Consider the following 25,148-nt stretch of genomic DNA (forward strand, 5'->3'; position numbering starts at 1 on the left):
CACGTGAAATTCTGGGCACGAGATAAGGCGATCGTGTTGCGGAGAAATGGGAAAAGTGATAAAAGAGAGTCGGGATGAAGAATGAGGAAAAACGTGTGAGGAAGGGAATGAGTGAAACGGAGATAGAGAAAATGAGAGAGAGGTGGCCAATGAGAAATAATCCGAGGACGCTGGGAGAGATCAAGTGAGGAGATTGATGGAAAGAAGAGAGTATTCATGAGGCCACTCAGAAAAAAGAAACCACTCTCCCCTCCATGGTTTCTAAGCTAAGGATATCCCTCTAGTGCCACTTTATCACTCTCTCTTACTCTGGATCTCTGCGCATTTCGCCTGCCACTACGCCACTGGACAGATGTGTATTACTACATATGTGTTACAAAATTGCATAATTATAATTTTATTCTCTAATTTAAATAAAAAACTGGTACAAAATGATTTTTTCACCTTAAACGTGCATTATGATAAAAGAGTTTTTTATGTTGGGGGTGACCTTTTTCAAAACCTTAATAGAAATAATGTCTCTTTCTTTACTTTTGAACAAATTTTCATCAATGTATAGCACAGGAACAAGGGGCTACAAAAAAGTCATAACCCGATAGTACATATAGTATACTATATACAGTATCTTATACACACTAGGCTGTCACACTATGCTATACACACTAGGCTGTCATGCTCCCCATTGGTAACTGCGGTAAATTATATAAACAGTTGAAGAAAAAATTACGTTGATGCATTGAATCTGCAAGTTTCTTGTTACTGATGAAAACTGGTCGCTTTCTTAGTTAAGGTAAATGACAGTATTGTAATACAATAAACCTCGCTTTGCGATATTAATACGTTACGAAGGAGCGATCGTGAAGCGAATTACAGTGCACGTTAAGTCTATATTATTTCCTGACGAGAAATCAATTAAATGAATATCAGCCAATGTAAACGTTATTGTGTAAAAAATGTGTATCATTAAAAAATAAAGCGCGGAATTACATGATTGAAAACATGTAGTACGAATAAAAACGAAATCGGTGAAATTTTAAATTTTAAAAAGCGCGCACGAAAATACGAGGGACGTTTTTTTTCACCCTCCGATAGCTCATAAAAAACACCATACAAGCGACAGGAGGGTAGTGCGCAGATAGGGCAACTACGCATCCTCCGCACCACACGCTCAATCAATTTCTGACCGACCAAGTTTTTAGTTTAAGGTTAGTAGCAATCTCATTAACTGCACTGCCTCAATGGATTCTCCCACCAAGTGTGCACTGCTGAGAGAGAGCCAAAAAACTCGCCGAATGGCTTCAGCATTGGCATGTCTCGACCTTTATGCCGATAATAAAGAATTTTTTAATGCACTGCGGCAAGAGTGTGAAACATTACACCCATTCCCATTCAAATCAAAAGAGGAGACATGCTGGCTTCAGGAAGTGTTCTGATCCATGACAACGACCGTCATCTTAGCGCTGATGCAGCCCAACTCCTCCTTGAACAATTTCAATGGGACATTTTCGATCACACGCCATGCAATGTCGACATAGTGCCGCGTGACTTCAATCTTAAAACTGAAGTGAAGAAGTGGCTACGAGGGAAGAGTTTTCAAACAGGCTTTGAGCTTCAGAACTAAGGCAAAATTCATGGAAGGTCACTGGCGGCAATGCCGTCTTTTCAGCTGTGGACAAGTTTTACTATACCTCCCCTGAGGTATAGTAAAACTTGTCCACAGGCACGACCAATAACTCAATGGACGAGGCGATTCTGTCAAAAGGATACCACAAGAGTGCTCAAGATTTAGAATTGCAATAATTTTAAATCATTCACTTCGTCTTCTGTTCATGATCCATCGGAGGTTGAAAGAAACGTCCGTCGTAGCTTTTACCCCTTTCTTCCCGAACGATAGAGGACTTTTGTAAATGCTAGGTGGATTTAAGGAGTCACTAAATATTGAGCCAGCTTGCATGGTGGCACAGTCTCAAAATGGGTGAGATTTTTCAATCGTCTCGTTGTTACTGAATCAAGGTCTCGTTCATTTAAGCTCAAAGACTGTTTCAGGCAATTATATTCGCACAATTTCGTCTTACCCGATTTTTTCTCTGGCACTGCTGCCAGCGAAACTGTTGTCATCACCAACAAACCCACGCGGTTACACCGGAAACATGGAGAAATTGGAACCTGAACACCGCGGAAACCTACGTAGTCACATCGTCTTAACTTAAATATTCAATGTTTTAATGACCTTAAAAAGCCTGAGTATTCAATTTTTTCTTGTCTTAACCTCAATTTATTAATGATAAAAAGTCCCTGGAGTGTGGGCCAAGTGATGCAAAGGTGTTTTTCCAACGTTTCGGTTCATTTGTAAACCATCCTCAGGGCTTCAATATGTTCCTAGGTTCCTCTTGTATCCCTGCTTAAATTTTCCATTCTCTACGCTCAAAAAATGGGTTATGGTTAGAGATGCGTGAAAATCGCAAATGCGATAAATGCGATATAGATGCGATGTGCGCAAATAAATGCGACATAGATGCGATGACTGAATTTTTATGATATTTTTACGCTAATTTGCCTTTTCGACGGCAAAAGTCGTACATTTTGTGCCGAGAGCAATTTAAATGTTCCGCCGACACTCACCGCTTAAAGCATGTGAGCGACTGGCTAGCTGCTAGTTGGCTGGGACTCTACGTGGCCGCGAACTACAAGTGGGCGGGGGCAAGCTACACCTCCGCCACTAGATGTCTTATTCCTTTATTTATTATTGTTCTACAACATAATTATTTAAAATATTCTGTATTTTGTCATATAACTGTGTTTCACTACATTTTATCGTCATCTACCTCATTATGAAAATAAAAAATATACGCTACAAAATGCGATGAACTGTTATTGAAAGTGCGATAAAATAAAAATTAAAGTGCGATTTTCACGTATCTCTAGTTATGGTCCATTGTTGTTACACAGCTACTTCCTCGGATTCTTTTCCTTGTACTTCTTTATTGTAGAATGAGGTGATGGTGATATGAGAATACGGTATATATGGTACATACGGTAGCTGTACATATAACAACATCAAACCATAACCCATTTTTTGAGCGCCGACAATGGAAAATTTAAGCAGGAATACAAGAGGAACTTTAGAATATATTGATGCCCTGAAGATGGTTTACAAATAAACCGAAACGTCGGCAAAATACTTTCGCATCATTTGGCCCATACTCCAGGAACATTTGATCATCAGAGTATTCAATAAAATTTCGAAAAGGCTGGATGCGCAAGAAAACCCGTTTCTATGATAACTGCAAATTACATTCAAAAAATGTTTCCGTTGCCATAGCTCAGTAACTAAGGAGTTGCGACCCCATGTTTAAGTACAAAAAAATACTTAACTGTTTACAGTGCAACAGTTTACATTTGGGAACAGATTTATAAAAAATTCATTAAAATTATATTTCGAATCTGTGATTACTTTTATAGCTTTTGTTACGTAAATAAAGAGTGGAAAGTATTTTTAAAGGGAAATGCATGACTTGTGTGCATACATTGGTCGTTAATTATACATTTTCAAAATTGGTCATTTTCATTTCTCTGTAGTGAGTATGCGGTTTATTCGATATTTTCCCTACAATCGCTATCCTGTTACAAATGCTCATTTATTCAAAAGATCAATATATATTGCACCATACGCGGATCTAGAGGGGGGGCACGGAGGCAAGTACTACCCCCCCCTCCCCAGGTCCTTAAAAGTATGTAAGATTTTTAATACGGTCCCATTATCATTGCGTTCGTTTTGTATTACGAGGTATCCTTGTGCCTCCCCCCCCGGAACAAAATGCTGGATACGGCCTTGCTTGTGCCCCCCAGAAAAATATCCTGAATCCACCCCTGTATTACATTGTTAAAACTTAGTATTTCGGTCAAGTGTATATTTATTTTTCAAGCAATTGCAAAATTTTGAGGTGTGTTCCCATTCGGGAACATGGTTGAAAACGCATTTAAAAGTTTTTTTTTTGGGTTTTCTTTCATAATATCTCTTAATTAGTTGTAAAATAAATAATATATGCAAAAAAAAGGTCAAAAAATCACTTGATAAGTTGGTTCGGTCTTTGAAGGGTTAAAATTGTGTCCACTACCAACTCCTGAAGTATTTCCGATTCCTCCAAAAACATACCGTAGATGAACTATAATTGTTCCCCAAGCATACCAGTACCCCACTCTGTCTCTGCGCCTTCTATCATTACTATGGTTGAAATCGTCGGGAAGCAAAAAAAAGGCAAAAAAAATACTCTTTTCCGCTTTTGATTGGAAGTGAATGCGGGCGTTTGGCACTGGAGGATGGGAAAGGTTCGGAGAATGGAGGGGGAACGCTGCATAAGAAAACGTACCCTTTCCTGAAAATGTGAGCAACCGTCACGTTTTTTCTCAACCTAGCACGCCTTTTCACGAACTGTTGAGACGGACGGGATCAGTCATTGCCCCCATAGGCAGGTGACGTGGGAGATGTACCCGCTGAGCCCCTAGTTTTTGTCTTCGTCTACCGGGTTATGTTTTTTCTCCCAGCGTTGCGCAGCTAAGGCCGAGGTGGAAAATGGCGGGAATGGCGAAGCAAGTTGCAGATTGAGAAGGCTACGTTTCTTAGCAGTATCCATTTTTAGTCCCTAATTTGCAGGAGCAAGATGTTTTTTGGGCGTATGATCCCTTCCGCGTTCGGGATTTCCAGAATTCCCAGTGCTGCAGTGCCTACACTCGATGGTATGCTAACTGGTTTTTCAGTCTTAATTATCCCTGTGGATCTGATTGGTCCTAAGTACGTTTTTTACCTCAATAACTGAAATCAAGACTGTTTCTTATGTTAATTGAAAAAAAATAAATATAAGCATGAAGTTTGCTGTTTTAATCATTCAGTTGAAAATCTTTCTGTTTATAATCTACAAACTTGACCTACGCATAAACTCTTATTAACATTATGCAGCGTTTGACATTTAATTATTCATGTTGTCAGGAGGAGAGGAGAGATTGTTGAGGGAAGAGAAGACAGAGAGAAAGTTTCTCGAAGTAGAGAGGAAAAAATATAAATTGTATCTTTAAGAAAATAACAAGCATTTGGAACAAAACAAAAGTTTGACGTTACAATTATTTCTTTTCTTAATTAAAATAAATATTTCTAATTAATTAATTAATAACAACAATTCTGAATATTTTAGATTAGAAAGTACCCGACGCCAGTGCAAATTTAATAATTACCATTGTACGACTAATGGGTTCCAATTCCGGTTGTAGCCTCCGGACATTCCTAAACAAAACATTCATTAAGTTCGAGATGGCTGGAATGGAGCTAGCCTCCCCACCTTAAATATATGTGGTAGTACTTGCCTGTGGCTAAGGTAAGAGAAGAGTATTTTGACCAGATGAATAAGCATACAACGAAGTATATGGCCAGCGAATTTAAGTAAATAGCTTGGGAAATTGTTAAATAAAAGGCTACTGAACATCAGCCAAAGAATTGTAGTACTGTGAATGGCTGAAAGGAGAATATGTTCATGATGTTCGCAATGTCTCATCTTGAATTCTGGATTATGAACGGCAACATTTTAGTCCGGTGTCGCTTGCAAAGCAAAACATTTGGAAATGGTTGACACTCCTTCGAACGGTATTCGATTCAGCGAAGAATTTGTTTACCACCCGGGTTTGCGGATTTAGCGTGCTAATTGGATGCTCGGCATTGCGATTTCAGCATTTTGGACAGTTTGTTTGTCTTTCTAGCGACGTGTGAAAATTTTGGCCTTTTGCATGACCGTGTAGCTTATGATTTCCCTTCATATAATGAGCCCTCACCTTGATCGGAAGAGCTCATAGATTACTCCGATGATTGGCTCGAAATATATTCGCTAAGTTTGCAACTTTTAAATTCCCATGAAAACTAAAAAGGATAAGGCTGGATATGTGTTATCAAATTATAGTTTTATATTTTTTAGGGAAAGTACCCTCACCGAGTAGTCTAATTTTAACATAGTTTCAAGAAGTGCAGTAGCTTTTTAACTATGAAATGTCCATCCTCCAGAATCCACAAAAACTTTTCTCTATACAAAAAAGGGCTTTGGTAAGAAATTAGTTATCGATGACACTGAGTTATTGGATTGCCTTTGTCGTATATCCAGTTTGAATGGAGCCGATGTGCAAAAAAACTTTTAAGATTAAATGGTAATTATCACATGTAAAAATTAATAATTACCGTAATTTTTTTAGTTAGTTTCTGTTGTGCTTATTTGAAATTCTTTCTTTCTTTGTTCTTTTGTTTTAGGAATTATTTTGATTTTTTGGGGATACTTTTTAATACCACACCCACACTCTGTTGCATATGAATAACTTAAAATAATGAAGCGATTATTTAACTGAACGATACCAATAGGCTGAATCATTCTCGTGGAAAATTTTTATGCACTAAGCAGTGACGAGTTGAATAATGAAACAATTTCCGGTTGTGATGCATTCTCAGGTATTGACGGACGTATAAGAGAGCAGAGATGCGGTTTCTGTGGGTATTCGGAGAATTATAGCGCGTGGGAGAAGGACGAACAGAGAAGAAATCTCATTGTTAATCGCTTGAGCGGTCCTTGACGAAAACGTGAGTTGACGAGACCAGGTGGGTGGTTTATGTTCGAAGATCCTCAAAATAGACGATGCGAGGGACGTAAAGGAAGGCGATGAATCGATCTCGAACTGAATGGAGTGAGTGGTTTAAAGAGAAGCGGAAATATCATCTGCCTTCGTCATGATGAGGTGGATGTTCAACCATGGAACCACGAATAGAATTACAAAAGAGGAGCCTCACTATTCTAAATGTGTCGTGAGTACGACTACGTGAGTATGAGTACGTCTTTTTAGCGGCATATTGCCAGTTAAAACTCGTGTTTTTCATTCAAAATTGGCCTGATTCTCGGATACATAAACTTAATATTTTAAAAAAATTCTAATCTATAATTTTCAATTTTAAGCAAAAAAGAATAATGTTAAATACGGTCTATTATATACACTCTGAACATTTTATGATAATAGCGAATAGGCTAGTGATAAGTCAACTAGGCTACCCACGGTAACATTTTTTAATAGTGACTAGTCTAGCGAGAGTAATTCGTCCCGTTAAAGCGGTCCCGCGGAAAACGAAATAAATTCTACTTCCATAAAAAAAGTTATATTATAAGCTTCTCATTGCATTTAATCGGCGGATATTGAATTTGACAATCGGAATTTCTAAATACCCTTTCACGGAAACGCTGCTTTAAGCACAGAATAAAGGTCACAATTAGAAGATGAATCTCGTTTCGAAAATAAAGCGATATAAATTTACTTATACCATAATGATTATGGAAACAAGTGAATGTATGAACGTCATGCACTACCTTTTAAATTAATGGGAAAATATAAACGTAACTGAAGGTAATTCATGCACATAATCAGTGGCGTTGCTACGAATTGCGTTCGTGAGGGGTCCAAAAGCAAGGGTGGACATTTTTTAAAAACAGGGTACTAAGGAGAGGGTTTTAAACTAATTTTAACAGTTTTCATAATGGAAAAAACTTCATTTTACGAAGATATCTTTTAATTCATGACTTTTCAATATTTTGTTTTATTTTATGAAGCAAAGTAATTGTGTTCAAATATTTCGGGGGGGAGTCCGGACCCCCCGGACCCTCCCCCTCGCTATGGCACCACACACAACGTTAAAATACGCTACAATTGACTCATATCTTTAATAGATGCGTATTCAAGCGTTATGAGCAATGAAATTTCCATAGTCCCTGTGGCCTATTTTTTTAGCATCAAAGTAATCTGTGACAGCAAGGCTTTGTTTTTGCAAAGCACGCGAAAAGCATTTTTTTAGTTCATCCACGATAGGTTGATATTATCACTTAATCTGTTGCCTGGTCTACCAATTAAAGTAATGCTGCCATGCCAGGTTTGAGGCACTTCATAGTTTTCTACTGTACATTAATTTATGCATGACGTCTAATGGATTCATCATCATGACCTGGATTCATGTGCTATTGAAATTACCGAAAAATATTTTCAAATTCTTTTTGATATTCCACGATTCACTTTAATAGGATTACTGCATTTTTACACTTTGATCGTGACTTTTATATTTCATGCAAGACAAGAGTAACATCTAACCTTTGCTTACATCCCAAAAAATATTTATGGCTCTGTGCCATGCATCAAAATTCATTGTTTTGTAGGCTATTTGTGAGTTTTTTGCTATAGATAGGTTTTAAAGTCAATTTAACGGCTATTTTCATGCACTGAAAGCAATTTCCTCAAGTTTTTTGAGCCTAAGTGAAACTTTTTCACCATATTTTTCTCATGCGTCGGTCACAGATTTTTCCTCAAGTGTCTTTTTCCCTCAGAGTATTTCGGTTGGAGAAGAAGGAAAAGCCTAAATTTTCAGGAGCAGGGATCAGGGAAGTAAGAATGGTAGGACGTTGGTAATTCACGGTTAGTGGAACTTTACGGGTGGCGTTTTATTGATCCCATTGGCGCAGTGCTTCTATTTCTAGCCGAAGGAGAACACCCTCGGTGGCGGATTTTATTGTCGAACGGAGGCGCGCGCGCGCTCCAGATTCCGAAAACCCATCGCCAGAGGAGGAAACATGCCCGTAGAACAATTGAAGCAACGGGTGAGACTAAAATCGACGCTCGTGTCCCTTTCGTCGTCGCAGTCCCGTCAAACGGTACCCAAATGCGCCGTTGACTTAACTTTGAAAGTGGCAGCGTAGTGATGAATACTCGATACCATGGCAACAACGAGAGTGGTGTTTTCAAAAGGATGAACGGATTACATGCGCCCTCTCATATCTCTTTAAGGACTGTTTTTCGAATTTTTCAGGTTGTAATTCCATTTTCAAATATTCTGTGATGAATTATCAATTCTTAGACCTTACTTTTTATAAATTTTACGTAATAACTGATAAAGATACTGGCTGTCTATTTCTTATAAATTTTAGGAGTGACACAAATCTCATTGCTTAATCTGTTGCAGTGTCTACCAATTAAAGTAATGCTTCAATGCTAAGACATTTGACTGAAGTTTACTATCTATCAGTTGTTCCATTAGTTGCAATCGAGCTTTATCCGAATTTTTCAGGTTATCTTTCCATTTTCAAATTTTCATCGATAAAATTAGCCACTCTTAAGACCTTACTTATTACCAATCTCACCTAATAACTGATAAAAAAATACCGCTTTCCCTAAAATATCTTTTAATTCTTAACTATGATTTTATTTCGCTATTTTAATATTAATTTTGTTTATCCAGCCCCAAGGTTTTAATATTGAGAAAAAAACGTGAAAGAAAAAATAATAAATGGATATCTAATAACCATGGTCTACGAAAACTCCAGTTTCCGTTTGATAAAAATTTATTTCATTTATTCTAATACTGGAAATATTTTCTTACAGTTAAAGATGATAACTCGGTCTATAATAACAGATATGTACGAAAACATTGTTTACATAGATAGAATATAGTCTTGCATTACTTCAGTACTTCATTCATTCACGCAGTCAAAACTATTAAGCAAACAATGATCAGTTTACGATTGTAAACAGTTACTTTAAAGGTTATTTGTTTTCATTGGGTCATTTCCACATTTAACAAATTTTGCCAACATTTTTTTAGAGTATCGGTGTTGAATCACAATCTAGTGCGGAAAGTAAAGCGAACCTGAATATTCTATGTTGTAACTAGTATAAATTCCTCTAATTTACCTATTAATTCGAATAGGCATTTCATTTAAGGTCGAATAAAATCACCCACCAAATGAATAACATTAATTTCAGAAATCTTGATTTATTTAATCGGATGTTTTAGGTTTGAAAACATTCATAAGTAGTGGGAGTTTAGGATTTCTAGTCATGGCTAAGAGGTTCACTGGCATTTTTTAACATTTGCTATGATGTTTATCAACTTCAACGATTGCCGCATTTCCAAATCCAACTTTAAATAACTTGTGAGTATTCTCATTTGAGAATGATATAGATGGGGATGGCATCAAATGTTATGTAATATTTATGGAACTCATAATTCCATTTAATCGACTCGTTATTCCTAAAAATCATAATAGTCATTTTCTTCCTATAGATAGAGAATAATTTCGATTTGCGAGATTTAATACAGATCTGATCTGCTTTTAGTTCATGGCCATGACGCATCAGATAAATACGTATGACTTTTTTTAGATCAAAAGATAGACGCGAGATACCGATAACCGAAAGAGGAGATGCAGATGCGGACCCTTGGGAGCAGAGTTGTGGAACTAAATCGAGTTTTTTAAAAAAAGTTATAAAACAAACAAAAGACTGAATCGTGCATAGGCAGGCACAGGATTTTGTGAACAAAAGAGCACTGAAATTGCGTTCGTTCATTTGCCTCACTTTTCCTCGCTTCCGGAATATTAAACGGCATTTATTTGAGCGTGCAATCAGCCAGTAGGCCACCGAATACATTCACATTTTTATTTTATTTTTACTCAAACCATAGATCCATTGATATTTCACCTCACTTTGTCATTGCTGAAAAAAAAACATTTTCTTTCGTTTTTCCGAAAGATTTAAATATCTGAAGCCGTCAGATTACGAAGCGACCCTTTGCGCGATAGTAAATTGGTCGTTATTTTCACCGCAAGCGTTTACACACTATACCATTTGCATCTAATGCTTACGGAGCGTTGGAATTCAGGCAATTTTTACGCTTCGTTTAAAACTGAATCCAGCTTTTTATTTCGCCTCTCAGTTCTTTTTGCATTGCGGCAAGTTCCAAATATAAAAGCGTCAGACAAATTTAGGAAAGAAAATGGTAATAATGCAAAATTTCGTAATTTTCTTGCGTTGATATTCATATATTATTCCTTATTTCTCTTCTTTTTGCGTACGTTCCTGTAATTTAGGAATGCTTAAACCCAGTCTTTATTAAGAAACTAATAAACATGTCTATTCATCGACGAAAGTTCTGATTTTTTTTATTTTGCGCCCTGCTTTTTGTTCCAATACTTTTTGTATTATGTAAGGGTATTTCTATTCAACCCACCATAGCATTATAGATACGAGAGTAAATAATCCATAAAAATTATAAGAGGATTATGGGGGATTTCATCTCAAATCAGGCAGAGGGGTGTCAGGTGACCATCACCGATTTCTCTGAAATTTATATATGTGAAAGCAGTATCCTTGTGATGAATAACGATGACTTTATCTCTGCTCAGAACTGAACCGTCATAAAGTTACCGCCCCTTGAACATTGCAGTGTCAGGCCTCAGAGTAAAAAATTAAAAATCACATAAATGCTGATTACTAAGGAACCATGGCCCATAAAGCAGTGATTATTGTTTTATTGTAAAGAGAATTCATTTATGCACATTTTTGCATAACTTGCAAGTCATTTGAAGCAATAATAAACAAATAGGACTTGTTTAAACAATAAAAATTAGCTATTATTTAACAATTTATTACTAAAAAAGGCCACCTTTTATTTTCTTTAAAATTTCTCAACAAGTAGTTTAAATGTTCTGCTTTCAATAAAAAAAATAAAAAAAGGTAGTATTTTTATACTTTTTGTTTTAAGGCATGTCAAAGTTAGGCATGTTTACGACTATTTTACACCAAGATTGCATACCTTCAAGGGGGAAAAAAATGCGGTTTCCTTCTACTTAGCATTCATAACAGTGAAAAGTTCATATCTGAATGATTGGTTACATCTATTGACTGAAAGCAAGTCCAATCTTGTTTACTTCCATGGCATCCAATGTATGCAAACACCCACTGCTACTGGCTGGAAACGGTGAATGAGTCGCAATTTGCACAGAGTATTTTCCAATGGCAGTTCACATAAGTCTTTCTTCTACTTTGGGCCATGTGGAACATTTCGATGGACCATGTGGATGCATAAATGAGACACTAATGTCATTCTCTTCTAAAGACACTGCAGTGATTTTTGAAATCAGGTTTGACCAGGTTTTTCGGAAACACACAATGAAGTCATTCATGGTGAGATTTTGAGTACTGTACGTCATTACATATATCTGAATTTGTAAGTGTCACAGCCTGTTTGATTATGTGGATTACAGAGCGAGCTTTAGTTGTCCCGTGTCTGTTAACTACCAAGACATGAAACTGTTGACGCCATGTACAGGTGCTACTTTCACCTAATTATTTTTTTGTTTAAATTGAGCTTGTTAACATATGTAAAATGCAAGTTTCATACTAGGCAAGAATTTACTAACTTAACGAAAGTGATAAATGTCAAATATGTACTTCATGGTAAAATAATGTCTCAGCAGTTTTTGAAGAAGCGAGAGTGAAATGTCTATGAGTGACCATGTTCAAATTTTATCATTCTTTTCCACAAGTTAATCTAAACAACATAAATTGGTTGCTTTTCCAGTTTCAACCAAACATACGATTGACATATCATGCAGAACTAAAAAAAACCTCGGAATTTGGGGCAATGCTGATGTATACTGCTGGAATCCTCTTCCTCATAGTGCTCAATTTTACATTGTGCTTTCATTTTACTTGGATGATGATAAAGATTGTTCTTGTGTAACTCCTAATCAGCAATATGTGTTCACTGCCATTGAGAATCATTCAGACAAAGCATTCATTCAGAGAAATTCATTGCCGAAGTTTAGGATTGAACCAAGAAAAGTGTTTATCATCACCATATTTGGAAAAAAGAAAGGGAAGCTATTCAAAAAGAGAAGTTGGTAACACTAATTGGTGTGGAGTTGGCTTCATTTCAACTTTTCCGAGAATTGGAGTGTGATTCTTCCAGATTAAGTACAACCGTATGCCTGGCAAAAAGTACAGATATCAATATTAACCTGTGTGGAATATAATAACTAAGGTATGCAGGCACTTCAGATGATTTCTCTCAGGACACTGCACATGCTTTTCTTAGGATGAATCAATAGAAGAACAATAGAGTAAAAAGATATCATATGGAGAAATAAATCATATATTTTAGAAAAGTCAGCCGCTAATTAAAAAAAACATTTCAGATATTTGACTTGGAGAAAAGTCTTAAACAGGAAGAAAGTCATTGGTGGTTGTTCAATGCAACAGGACATGAATAGGGTCCTTCTGATAGAGTTGCAAGAATTGGTCAAAAATTATGACACAAACTGAAACCTGAGATATTTCAATTGTGGCAAGTAAATTCAAACAAGTCCTTTGTACAACATGTGAGTATATCCTTGCCTAATATCAAACTTTTGCATTTTACACATGTTAAACTAGCCAAATAGGGCTCATTCCTTTCATTTTCCTTCATCAAAGAAAACGAAAGGCATTGATTGCGATTGGTTACCCACCTTCATTGTATTCATAATATACAAATTATTTGATTTATAGAAATCCCTGTTTAGACGAATTTTAATGGTCAATTTTAACCTCATTTGAAAAAGGATAGATTGGCACTGATGCGATGCCACTCCACATGACGTCACAGAGACCTAGATGCTATACGAGTGGATATGAGTTTTACATCATCTGAGATTACCAATGTATACATGAGGCACAGAGCTGCGGGAAACATCCCTTAACAATCCCCTCTTAAAATTGCCTTTGGTCGGAGAATTTTCTTTGTTTGATAGGGTATTAATAATCCTTTTTTAAACCAAGCACTACCTGCTAGCAAGGAACTCTACGCTACCGCCATGCTCGGCAGCAAGCAGCCAGAGGTCACACGGTCATAGGAAACCACCCTATGTAGACAAAAAAATTATTGGGTGAAAGGTGCACCTATACATGGTATCAACAGTTTCATGTCTTGGTAGTTAACAGACACGGGACAACTAAAGCTCGCTCTGTAATCCACATAATCAAACAGGCTGTGACACTTACAAATTCAGATATATGTAATGACGTACAGTACTCAAAATCTCACCATGAATGACTTCATTGTGTGTTTCCGAAAAACCTGGTCAAACCTGATTTCAAAAATCACTGCAGTGTCTTTAGAAGAGAATGACATTAGTGTCTCATTTATGCATCCACATGGTCCATCGAAATGTTCCACATGGCCCAAAGTAGAAGAAAGACTTATGTGAACTGCCATTGGAAAATACTCTGTGCAAATTGCGACTCATTCACCGTTTCCAGCCAGTAGCAGTGGGTGTTTGCATACATTGGATGCCATGGAAGTAAACAAGATTGGACTTGCTTTCAGTCAATAGATGTAACCAATCATTCAGATATGAACTTTTCACTGTTATGAATGCTAAGTAGAAGGAAACCGCATTTTTTTCCCCCTTGAAGGTATGCAATCTTGGTGTAAAATAGTCGTAAACATGCCTAACTTTGACATGCCTTAAAACAAAAAGTATAAAAATACTACCTTTTTTTATTTTTTTTATTGAAAGCAGAACATTTAAACTACTTGTTGAGAAATTTTAAAGAAAATAAAAGGTGGCCTTTTTTAGTAATAAATTGTTAAATAATAGCTAATTTTTATTGTTTAAACAAGTCCTATTTGTTTATTATTGCTTCAAATGACTTGCAAGTTATGCAAAAATGTGCATAAATGAATTCTCTTTACAATAAAACAATAATCACTGCTTTATGGGCCATGGTTCCTTAGTAATCAGCATTTATGTGATTTTTAATTTTTTACTCTGAGGCCTGACACTGCAATGTTCAAGGGGCGGTAACTTTATGACGGTTCAGTTCTGAGCAGAGATAAAGTCATCGTTATTCATCACAAGGATACTGCTTTCACATATATAAATTTCAGAGAAATCGGTGATGGTCACCTGACATGATTTTGCACTATCTGCCTGATTTGAGATGAAATGGCCCTTATGTTTAGATCAATTATTTAGGCGAATTTCCTCTTTTCAGGGAATGTAGAGGTTTTAATGTGTTGCCGTCAGAGTCGCACTGCACTTATTGTTAGTGGTGCATTTTGAGTTAATGTTTTAAAGTTAAATTTTTTATCTATTTTTCAATTACTTGCGACTGTATTTGTAATCATTTTAATCATTACGTAAATATATGGCTGCATCTATTCATTCATTTATAAAATAAAGGGTCTAGCAGGTTAAGATGGTGAAAGGTGCCCCCCGATATTTTGAGAAATAAAAAATATACACTTAAAGTGCATTCAAAATTACGTGTTTACCCAAAGTTTCAGGCCTCGACCCCAGAAAAAATTGAAACACGATTTTTAGTTTTTTAACCATATCTCCAGTTTTCATTTTAGTAAAATTTTTTTCTTGATTTTAAATTGTGTATACTATTATGGTCTACCATCATGATTTTTTTCAAAATTTTTGAACCGTATATTATTTTTACGTGTATATTTTTTATTTTTCAAAATATCGGGGGGCACTTTTAACCATCTTAACCTGCTAGACCCTTTATTCAATTTGATCCCATTTAACAGATCTCAATTATAATAATGATGGCACACACACACACACACACACGTGCCATGAGATATGTCACCTATATTCCAGGATTCGATCTTTTCATTGTTTACATTCTAAGTGATTTTGCAAGGTCACAGCGCTAATTGACCTATGTTCTTCGTTTATTATTGAACAATTGGTGTGAAATCAATCCGTTTTTTAATGATGGAAGTCGAGGAGATCGTATTTTAATCCCTGTCTGAGGTGAATTGTTTTTTTTTTTTTTTTTTAAGCTTCAAGTTTCCAAAATATATCTAGTTCTTCGCGAGTGAATTAGCACTGCTGCTCTAAAAGGGGTCCCGACCTTTTTATCATCCAGTTGACTTCGCCGCGACCGTAACTGAATTTTGCCGAGTTTTGCCGAGGGAAAGAGCAGCAGTGCGCGGATGCAAATGAGATCCGGAAAAAAAAGAGATGAACGGTTTGAATGCGGGAGGAACTGCGGAAAACCAGTTGTCGCGAGAAACATAAGGGTTTTGCGTCATATTCGTCAGTTGCAACCGCCACTTTTCTTTGCCCGTTAGCGGTGGTCCCAACCCAACATTCTAGTCTCTCTCTCCCTTCCCCCAGACCCTTAGTACCTCACCCGTTAAATTTACGCCGGCGCGCCCGGGGAGTTCTTTTCCACGCTGTGTACTCCAGTGATTACGCCCTTCCCGTCCTTGTTAATTAGAGGCGCGTCGGCGGCTAGGGTCATTAGCGCATGGAATGGAAAGTAGGGAAGAGGATTTGCATAATGGGAGAGGGAAATAGAAAGGGAATGAAAAGGAGAAGGGGGAGTCTATCCATCTCTCTTTCTCTTTAGCTTCCTCGTCCCGGAACTAGCCTAGAATTATCGATGTGCCTCTTTCGCCTAGTTGTTTTCGTGCCATGCTTTTAAGTGTCGCTCCCCTGAGGCACGTAGCATAGGAGTAGCAGTCGTCCTTCTCATTTTCTTTTGCTCACTCTCTCGGGATAGTACGCCGGCAAAAAGTACGATCCCGAATGAATCGAAAAAAAAAACTAAGAGCCGTGACCTTTGGGTGCTTGAGACGCAAGCCGTGGATCACAGCAGGGATATTCGTTTCCTCAGTCGAGACCTGAGCAAATAGAATGTTCTTATCGCGTCGCTAGTGTGCCAACTTTTTTTCAAAATTCCTATAACTGGATGCCCTCTTATATTTAACACCTTGAATGCTATTGTTTTCCCAATTACAATTACGTTTTCCGGGTTTTCACTGATTTTTTCGCATGTATTCCTCATTTTAATGAACATTATATTTCATTTTTATTCCACTCAAATTTTTTTCGACTGATTTCTACTTATTTGGTAATTCTCAGGTAAACCATTACACTAAGTACATAATGCCTGAGCCTGAGGATAGCCTTATTAGACGAAATCATTCGCTAATAAGTTTTAAGTGGAATAACAAAGTGTGTCCGTAAAAAATACCAGGGTTTACTTCTCCATTCATCCTCCATCGTGATGTGTGCTTGGTAACTTTTCTATTCCAGCAGGTTTAATACATTCTCTCGGTTCCCTATCAAAATTATTAATGCAGTTTTTCTAAAAACATTTTCCTAATAAAATTATTTCAGAAATTTCTAAACTTAATATTTGAAAGGCTATCAAATAGGCCAATTTTATTACATATGTGTTTTAAAATGAATAAAAGAAACAATAAGGCATAATTCGTGCATTAGCAGTTTTCCACTTTTTTGTGATATAAAAAAATGTAAATATACTACTCGTAGCTTTTTTTGGTAAGTACGTGTACGATACTAGTTACACTAAACTTATCAATTTTAGCTTCCGCGGCTCCTCGATTAGGGGGATGTTGGTGAGCTGACCTTTGTGATACTTTTGAAACAAAAATTCATCTCCTTCCGGATAGATGTACGTATAGCATAAGTAAACATAGAAGGGCATTGAAAGGATTAATTTGATCTTCATTCGTCTAAAACTATGCTTTCCTTGAATATTTAATCCTTTTTATACCCGCATTATCTCATTAAGTTTTGACACGTTTGCGCCCAGTGTAACCTTGTGGCCACGTGTGACTCTGAGAAAACTGTTTGATGAATGCATCACCAAAATATTTAAAAGGATTACTCAAGACGGCCGCAGGATAGAAACACCTAAAAGTCTTCAAAATCGAAAGGAAACATTTTCCTGGGCGGAAGCGTGTTAATCAAACCCCTTAACCTTACTAACCCAGAGCTGCATCTGGGAGATTTCGAATTTCAAGATTTTTTTAATTTTGAACACTATAAAATTTTGCACTGAATCATAATTATCGTGGCAGCTAAATATTTCTTCATTGAAATCTACACCGTAATGTAATGCGTGCTTTGGGTATTTCCTAAATAGAGCAGAAATTTCATATGTATTTCATGTTGCTTAGAAGTAACATAGGGTTATAATGGGTTAAAGAAGGTACGGTAGCCACTGGAAAAATTAATTAAAATAATCAATTGATCTCTTTCCAAACTAGGGCATACTCACTGGCTAAGTTCATCCCCATATTCTTTATCGGCAAAATATCCACACAAAAATGATCTTATATTATTTCTGTGAATAATCCGAAGGATGTAACATATTTGGCACACTTTTGTAAGTAAATTGCAGTCGTAGTGAAGAATAATTTTACTCTACCATTTATATTGCGCCAATTTAGTTGCCTAAATTAAATCAGAGTCCAGTATTATGTTCAGATTTTAGCTGTGTAACTGACCAATCTCGTTTGTGGTTGAAGGCGCATGTACGTGAATGGAAAACGAGAAAGTGAGTAAATGAATTCCCTTAGCAGTCTCCGCGGCTCAATTCCGGAAAAATTGATTCGGCTGGGAATCCAAATGAAATGTGCTCCCTCCTAATAATTTCTTAACGAATACCTTAACTGAGTCATTTGATTTTTTAACGGAGATTGAAACGAACCAAATTGCATAGTTATCACGAATGCGAAACGCTCCAGCAGTGTTTCCATGTGGGCATTCCTTATCCGACCGTCAAGCTATTTATTTTTTTCTTTTCGTAATTCCTCGTTCCCAAATCAGAAGAAAATTTTTGCAGACAATGGAAGGACTTTTATCTTCCATTCTGTACTAAAGTCATTCATTTAGAAGTAAATTGAAAACCGAATAATTCCAGCCTCATTCTATTTCAAATTGTCTCTTCTTATTATTATCATATTACTAAGGCAGCCCTGTTGGAAATCATTATTGCACATTACATGATATATTTTTGACGGACTTATGATTCATTTTTTTGGAATTACTTATCAGCTATATAACAAGCTTTTTATTTTTTATGTTCTTAAATTATTAAAATGAACAAAGCAAATAATAATTACTAATAATGCGTGGAATATTGTAGCCAGTTTGACGGAATTAAGTAAAAATCCTTGGTAGAAAAAGAAGAAAAATTTCCGAAATTTTCATGGTATCACTCCATTATCAAAGTGGCTGTAAGTACTAATTAATTACACACATCGAAACTTAGTAGAGCACTGGCAACAGCGGTTCATTCCATGCCCTCAAGCTGGATGAGTAGGTATTCCTTGCTTCTTACCCTATCCTCCGGCGAAATGCTAAATATTTAGGGGAAGTTGCAAAATTAATTTGGATGTCTCCTGAACTGAGGCATTATATACCTGATTACGATTACAAGAATCCAATTTTTAGGCAAAAATGACACCATGGAAATCACCGATTGTATGTGATGTATTGCTGGTGGTATCGTTCATTTTTTTATTTTTATTTTTAAATAACAAATTCATACGACTTTCAAGGCGCCACATGGTGCCATTATGCACGTGTTTCTGACATCAACCCTATGTTATTTTTGTTATAATGTAGTATCCCGTTGATCATCTGTGTCACCTTCGGTGACTACCTCTGTTTCCCCATTATCCCTCCATAGAGTATCCAATATTGCCTTTAAACGCATCAAGCACATTCTATTTCGTCATCTCGTCTGTATCTGTGTCTTCAAACTGGTATTTTTTTATTTCTCAATAGTAATGAGAAGCGTTTTTCTTATAAATAGATTATTGGTGAAGTAATGATTTGACTTCCCACTTAAGGAAATGAATCAATGAGAAGAAAAAACGAAGATACTTTTTCTCTTGGTGTTCAAAGGAGATTATGCAACTCAACTCTAGATTAATATCCCGTCAAATAAGGCGAAAAACTCATTTTCGTTCATTTTTGGTCGTTTTGGGCGACAAACACAAATCCCATCTATTCCGGAAAGATTATTAATCTCTATGTGAACGTCATGTATGTATGTATTGTGTGTATTCTTAGGCACGCTATAGCTCACTTGTGTATTCTTTGCCGAATTAATTACCAGATGGGCACTTGATCTACCGCATAAAGCGTTCTAAGTAATTGAACATTTTTAGCGCATAGTTTTTTTTGCATTTGGTACACCTTTGATCTTCGATAAGCCGATTTCAAATAGGAGAAGACCTTACCGATAGCTCATTAATTACACGATGATCACGTGAAAGTCTTCCATCACTTATGACTGTCTTCAGAATATTTAAATTGTTATTTGTTTAAGGGCCTATGAAATATTTTTACAGTTTTTTAATGATCTTGAATTTCAGCATATCTCACCCCCCTCCTCTTCCAATTTTAATCAGTTGTCTCCCAGCGTAAAAAACTTGCTGTGATGATTCTATGTTTCAATGTGCATTTTAATAGAAATAGCCACCTCTAGAAACTTTTTTATATTTTGAGTTTTTTATCATGGAAATTAATGTGAAAGAACGAATTTAATTACACCTCGAGGCAAATATGAACGCACCAGCTCAGCTATACGTGACATCCTTTTTCAAAGAGGATTTCTTGGGCTAAAGGTTAATTCCTCTACACTTGCGGGAGTTACTGTATTCGAAGTCCCTTAACATGAAAGATAGGGTACCTGACAGTGCTTTTATGAGTAAGGTCTCGTTAATTAAGACCCCCGCAAATTTTCAATTCGTTTATTTTAGTATGAGTGATTTCATTATTTTTATGAGTACCTTTTGAATTGAATTGAATGAAGCAAATATAATGGCAAGGCGATTATAAATCAAACGAGTATACTTCGCATCCAGATAAGGGTTGAACGGACATTCTATTGCGGATGTGACATCAATTCAGATTTCTCCTGACCCGAAAAATATAGCAACTTGATCATCCTTTCTTGAATCCATTTTTTTTTATAAAATACCACACCCTGGAAATTTTCCGACTTTAATAAATCAGTATGGGTTGTGCCATTAATTTTTTCAGGTAAAATAATCGAGCAAAGGATCTCTAATTGTGAATATAAAAGCATCAGGTACCCATGCCACCCCTGTACCGCGAGAGAAGTATAGGGGTTGAAAAGAGATTCTCTTGCGGTTGGATGAACTCAACCATCTAGCCGTCAACACTCTGTGCTCTTGTCCATCCCTGTAGGGCAATCCATCACCAGGCAACGTCCCCGAGCGGCTGAGAGGACATTCCTTCTGTATTCTGTCTACTTTCCGATGTATGTACCTGCTCCTCCCATTTCTTTTTTGCGTAGAGTGGTCAGAGGTACGGCGCCGAGAGAATGGGGGAGTTGACCCCCAGTTCCATTTCGCGTGCGGATGGGATGATTATGCAAGTATAAATAAGGGAAAATGTTCGGGAATTATTCAGAATTTCGGGAATTACGGGCGAAACGAGGCGAACCTGGCGGTTTTTGGACAGGACTCAGCGGAGGGGTGGTGGAATTGGGGTGGTGGTTCTGTCGGGTGGGAGAGGAGTGTGTAGTAATTAACGTGACAGCGGACCGGGAAAGGAAATTCATGTTTTCCGCCACACCGCCACTTGTCAAAATAAAAAAAAATAAACACGCGAAAACGTTACCATAGCGATGTTAGCTGCTCTTTTGTTTTTTTCTTTTCCTGTGTAAACCTAACCTCTCTCTTTCTCTCTCTTCCTCTTCAAAATGCGAAATGTTTCCCCTCCGACGTCTCCTCGTGGGACTGGCTATCTCCCGAACTCGCGTAGGGATACACGCGTGCGGTTCGGACATTGTTGCGTGTGTCTTGTTTTCGGTTGGAGTTGCAAGAGGGACAACAGTGCGGGGAAGAAAGAAGGAAGGGAAGTAAGGAGGGGTGGGGTTAGCCTGAAGGGAGAAAGGGATGGAGAGAAAACAAACGCGAAACGCAGGGCGTGTTGGGCATTGAGAGAGAAGCAACAGGATTGGCCGACGAAAAAAAAAAATTAGTAGGGAAATGAATTTCGTGACGTCACTCTCCTTTGAAAAGAGTGCTGAAATAATAACTTCATAACGCAAATAAAAAAATGGGAACATTTTGAAGAGAAAATAAAACAGGTAGGCAGGGTGGGCGCACTAAATCCTGCTGTTTCCCCGTTTCGACGACAATAAACTTCTATATTCGCACTTTTCACGATTCCGAAAACAATGCGTTCATTTTCTTTTTCGCTTGCGTTTTAATTCTTTATTATTTTTTTTTAGTTAGCAGAATGGGCTTTGTGTGTCGCATTGTGAGCATGTGAGTTCATTTTGTCCGAGGGCAGCCCGCTGTAATTCACAATTAAAATATTCTTTCGCGCCTCGCACGCAAAATAACTCGACGGAAGAGGATATGATTTATTTGTCGCGGCGGATGAGGATAAAGAAGTTGAAATGGCCACAGTTATGGTTCGCGTGACGCGAAAGAAAATGGTAATGGACTGCCGGTATCAATTTGGGTGCCCATAATTTTTAACTAACGAAAAAAAATGGGAGAGAGAAACTTTTTCTGAAGTTCTGTAAGCTATGCGAGAGGATGATGATTTAATTAATTATCCCTAGTATCTTATTTAATAATCTCTACGGAATGGGAGAAATGTCAGCATAAATAGCGTACTATACTTTCGAGTGAAGGTTGAAAAATGATTCGTTTAATTTTATGGAGACGGAAATAAGCGGTGGAGGATTTTCCCGCAACCACTGAGTAATTTATGAGCATCGATGAACCTCCTTCCCACATTGAAATCGGTTTATCGTACATTCAAGCGCTATTTAACGCCATAAACTACGTGCTGAAATTTTTCAATTACCTAAGAACGGTTCATGTGGTTCATCAAGTATCCATCCTGTAATTTAATCGGGTCAAGACTACTTAAGTGAGCTATGACGTCCCTATAGCCACAATGCATTATTTATGGCGCTGAAATTGGGGTTTGACCTCGGTTGATTTGGGATGGGCTTGATATGGGTTAATTGCGTGGAAATAGTATATGGAAATGGGTTAAATATGGAATGATGTATGATAAAGTCTCATTCTAGGATTTTTTTGTATTCTCACTTTAGAATACTATTAGAAAAAATAATCGTGTCGTTCATTCTCATTGAGTCATTTCCTCAAATTTTGCGCTGAAATTGATGCTTCACTAAAAGTATTTCAATAGGTACCGCTTCTCATTGGTATTGATAAATAACAATAAATGATATTTTAATGACTATTGCTTTTAAATGAAAGAAAATTGATCAGGTTTCCACGGTAAATCATCGATATTGACATTAGGACGTTTTCCGGCATTTGACCTTAACCACCATTGATGGGATAAGTATTGAGAGAATGTAATCAGACTCATCCACGATTAAAAAGTCAAATTCTTAATTGATGACAATTAAAAATTATGCTTTGAATAAATAATCAGCAGGATTACAATTTCGATTAAAATTACTTTTAGTTTTTGCTCCCTTACGAGATGGAATCGCTGTCAATATTTTTTCAAAGAGGGACTACTAATATATAAACCAGCATTTTAATTATTGTTTTGTTCCATTTCATATAATAATAATAAAACTGTTTCATTTAGGCATTTGAGACATATATAAATATCTCCTACATAAAATGTATACCTGCCGATGTGGTCAATTTAGCTGGAACTGCCCTTCGACTAGCGCACGTGAAATTAAAATTTTCACTCGTTATTACTAAAATGTAAGGACTACTCGCACGAGCTTTGGAGTTGTGAAAATTACTTTTTTAAATAGTCATCGATAATAAGTAAAATTTTTCAAAAAACGTTAACAATAATTCCATTACTTTCACTTTGATACGTCACACGAGTGATAGCCATCAACGGTAATTAAGATCATGAAGACGAGTAACTGTTGGAATCTGGCTAGGTGCTCTTTGATAAAAGCTACCCAGAAGCATGAAGCAGCATCATCAACAGAGCACTCAAACCCACGGCTTTTAAAATTTGTTCTTTAAAGACCACAAAATAGGAATAGGCTTGAAGGTACATAAAAGAACCCGTAGCAGTTGGCATATTATACTGATGTCACCGTTAGTGCATTCCCGTAGTCAAGATGCTCACGCTAATTGACGTTCGTAAACTGACTATTAATTAGCCTTTTAGAACCAAGAGTAATGATACAAATAACAATTGTAGAGTGGAGTGCGGAAGTGCTGGTCAAGGTTACGAGATGGATCCAGATGCCCTTGATGAAATGGGCGGGATTGTATCCCTAGATGGATGCAGGGTTTACGGGTGAGAGGCATCTGAAATTATTACATGGTGATGAAGAAGAGTTGGTGATATCTACATTTACCTACTGCCCCGTAAGCCGCCTCAAAAGGCGTTTGGCGGGGGGTGTTAGAACACCAACCGTTCTCAAATAAAGAGGAAATGCGTATACGAAGGCCCACCTAGGATTTATTAAATCCCTTTATTGCTCCGGGTAAAAGCGAATTCCTCATCCCATTCGTTCGAAAAATATCTCTCTTAATTAATTGTTTATACCGGACCAGAAAATATACGGGGTTATAAAATAATTTTCTCCTTGTCGCTCTGAAAAATATCTTTTCTTAATTCCTCAAGCAGTCTAAGTCTAGCTCGTAGACTCCCAAGGACCCAAATGCAAAATAGACTTCTCTTTTTGTTTTTCATATGATCAACTTTAGGTGACAATATGAGTGTTTTTGAGCATGAGGTCAATGTGAAACGTTCTTTCGAGCGAATTCTCGGATACCAACCTTGTGGATTCCATCCATTCCCCATGGATATTAAAAGGGGAAAATGTTTAATTCTCGTGTAGCCGTTTAGTAGAATGGGGCATTAGGTAAATTAAAACGTGGCAAATACTCATAATATACCCAGACTCAGTGGATGGTTGCAATAACGTCGCGTGGTGATCAAAAGAAATTAAGATGGCACAGTAAAAAAAATTATGGCTGAATATAAGGAGGAAAAAGACCCGATTAGAGCACCCCGCTTGGGTAGAGCGCTGTCGCTAATTGATACTTCAACCACGAAGATGTATAAATAATATTTTTTAAATTTCCTTCTCCATTTTTTTTATCATGCTCCACGGTATTATTCCCTTTTGCAGAAAAAAAAATATTTTTTCAACCGCCCTCTATCTCTCCCGTTGTGGAGTCCAACGAAGCAAATGTGTGTCACGACACACTATTTTCTGAAGGGGGACGCTCGAAATAAATAAAAAAAATTACAAGAAAAATAATAAAAAGAGTGAGAAAAAATCTCGGGTCCCCTCCGACCGCATTGATGCACTGGTGTTTTTAAGTGTTGCGGTCTCTCTTTCACCATCACACTCCTCCCCGCAGCAAACATATATCCGCGAACGAAAAAATTTTTAAAAAAGAAATCCAAAAAGCCTTTTGTTCCCCTTTTGTAAAGCACTGCGCCGATCCTGGGAAACGCCCAATGCTTTCTTTT

Source organism: Ischnura elegans, chromosome 4 (assembly GCF_921293095.1).
Source record: "Ischnura elegans chromosome 4, ioIscEleg1.1, whole genome shotgun sequence".
NCBI classification, from domain to species: Eukaryota; Metazoa; Arthropoda; class Insecta; order Odonata; family Coenagrionidae; genus Ischnura; species Ischnura elegans.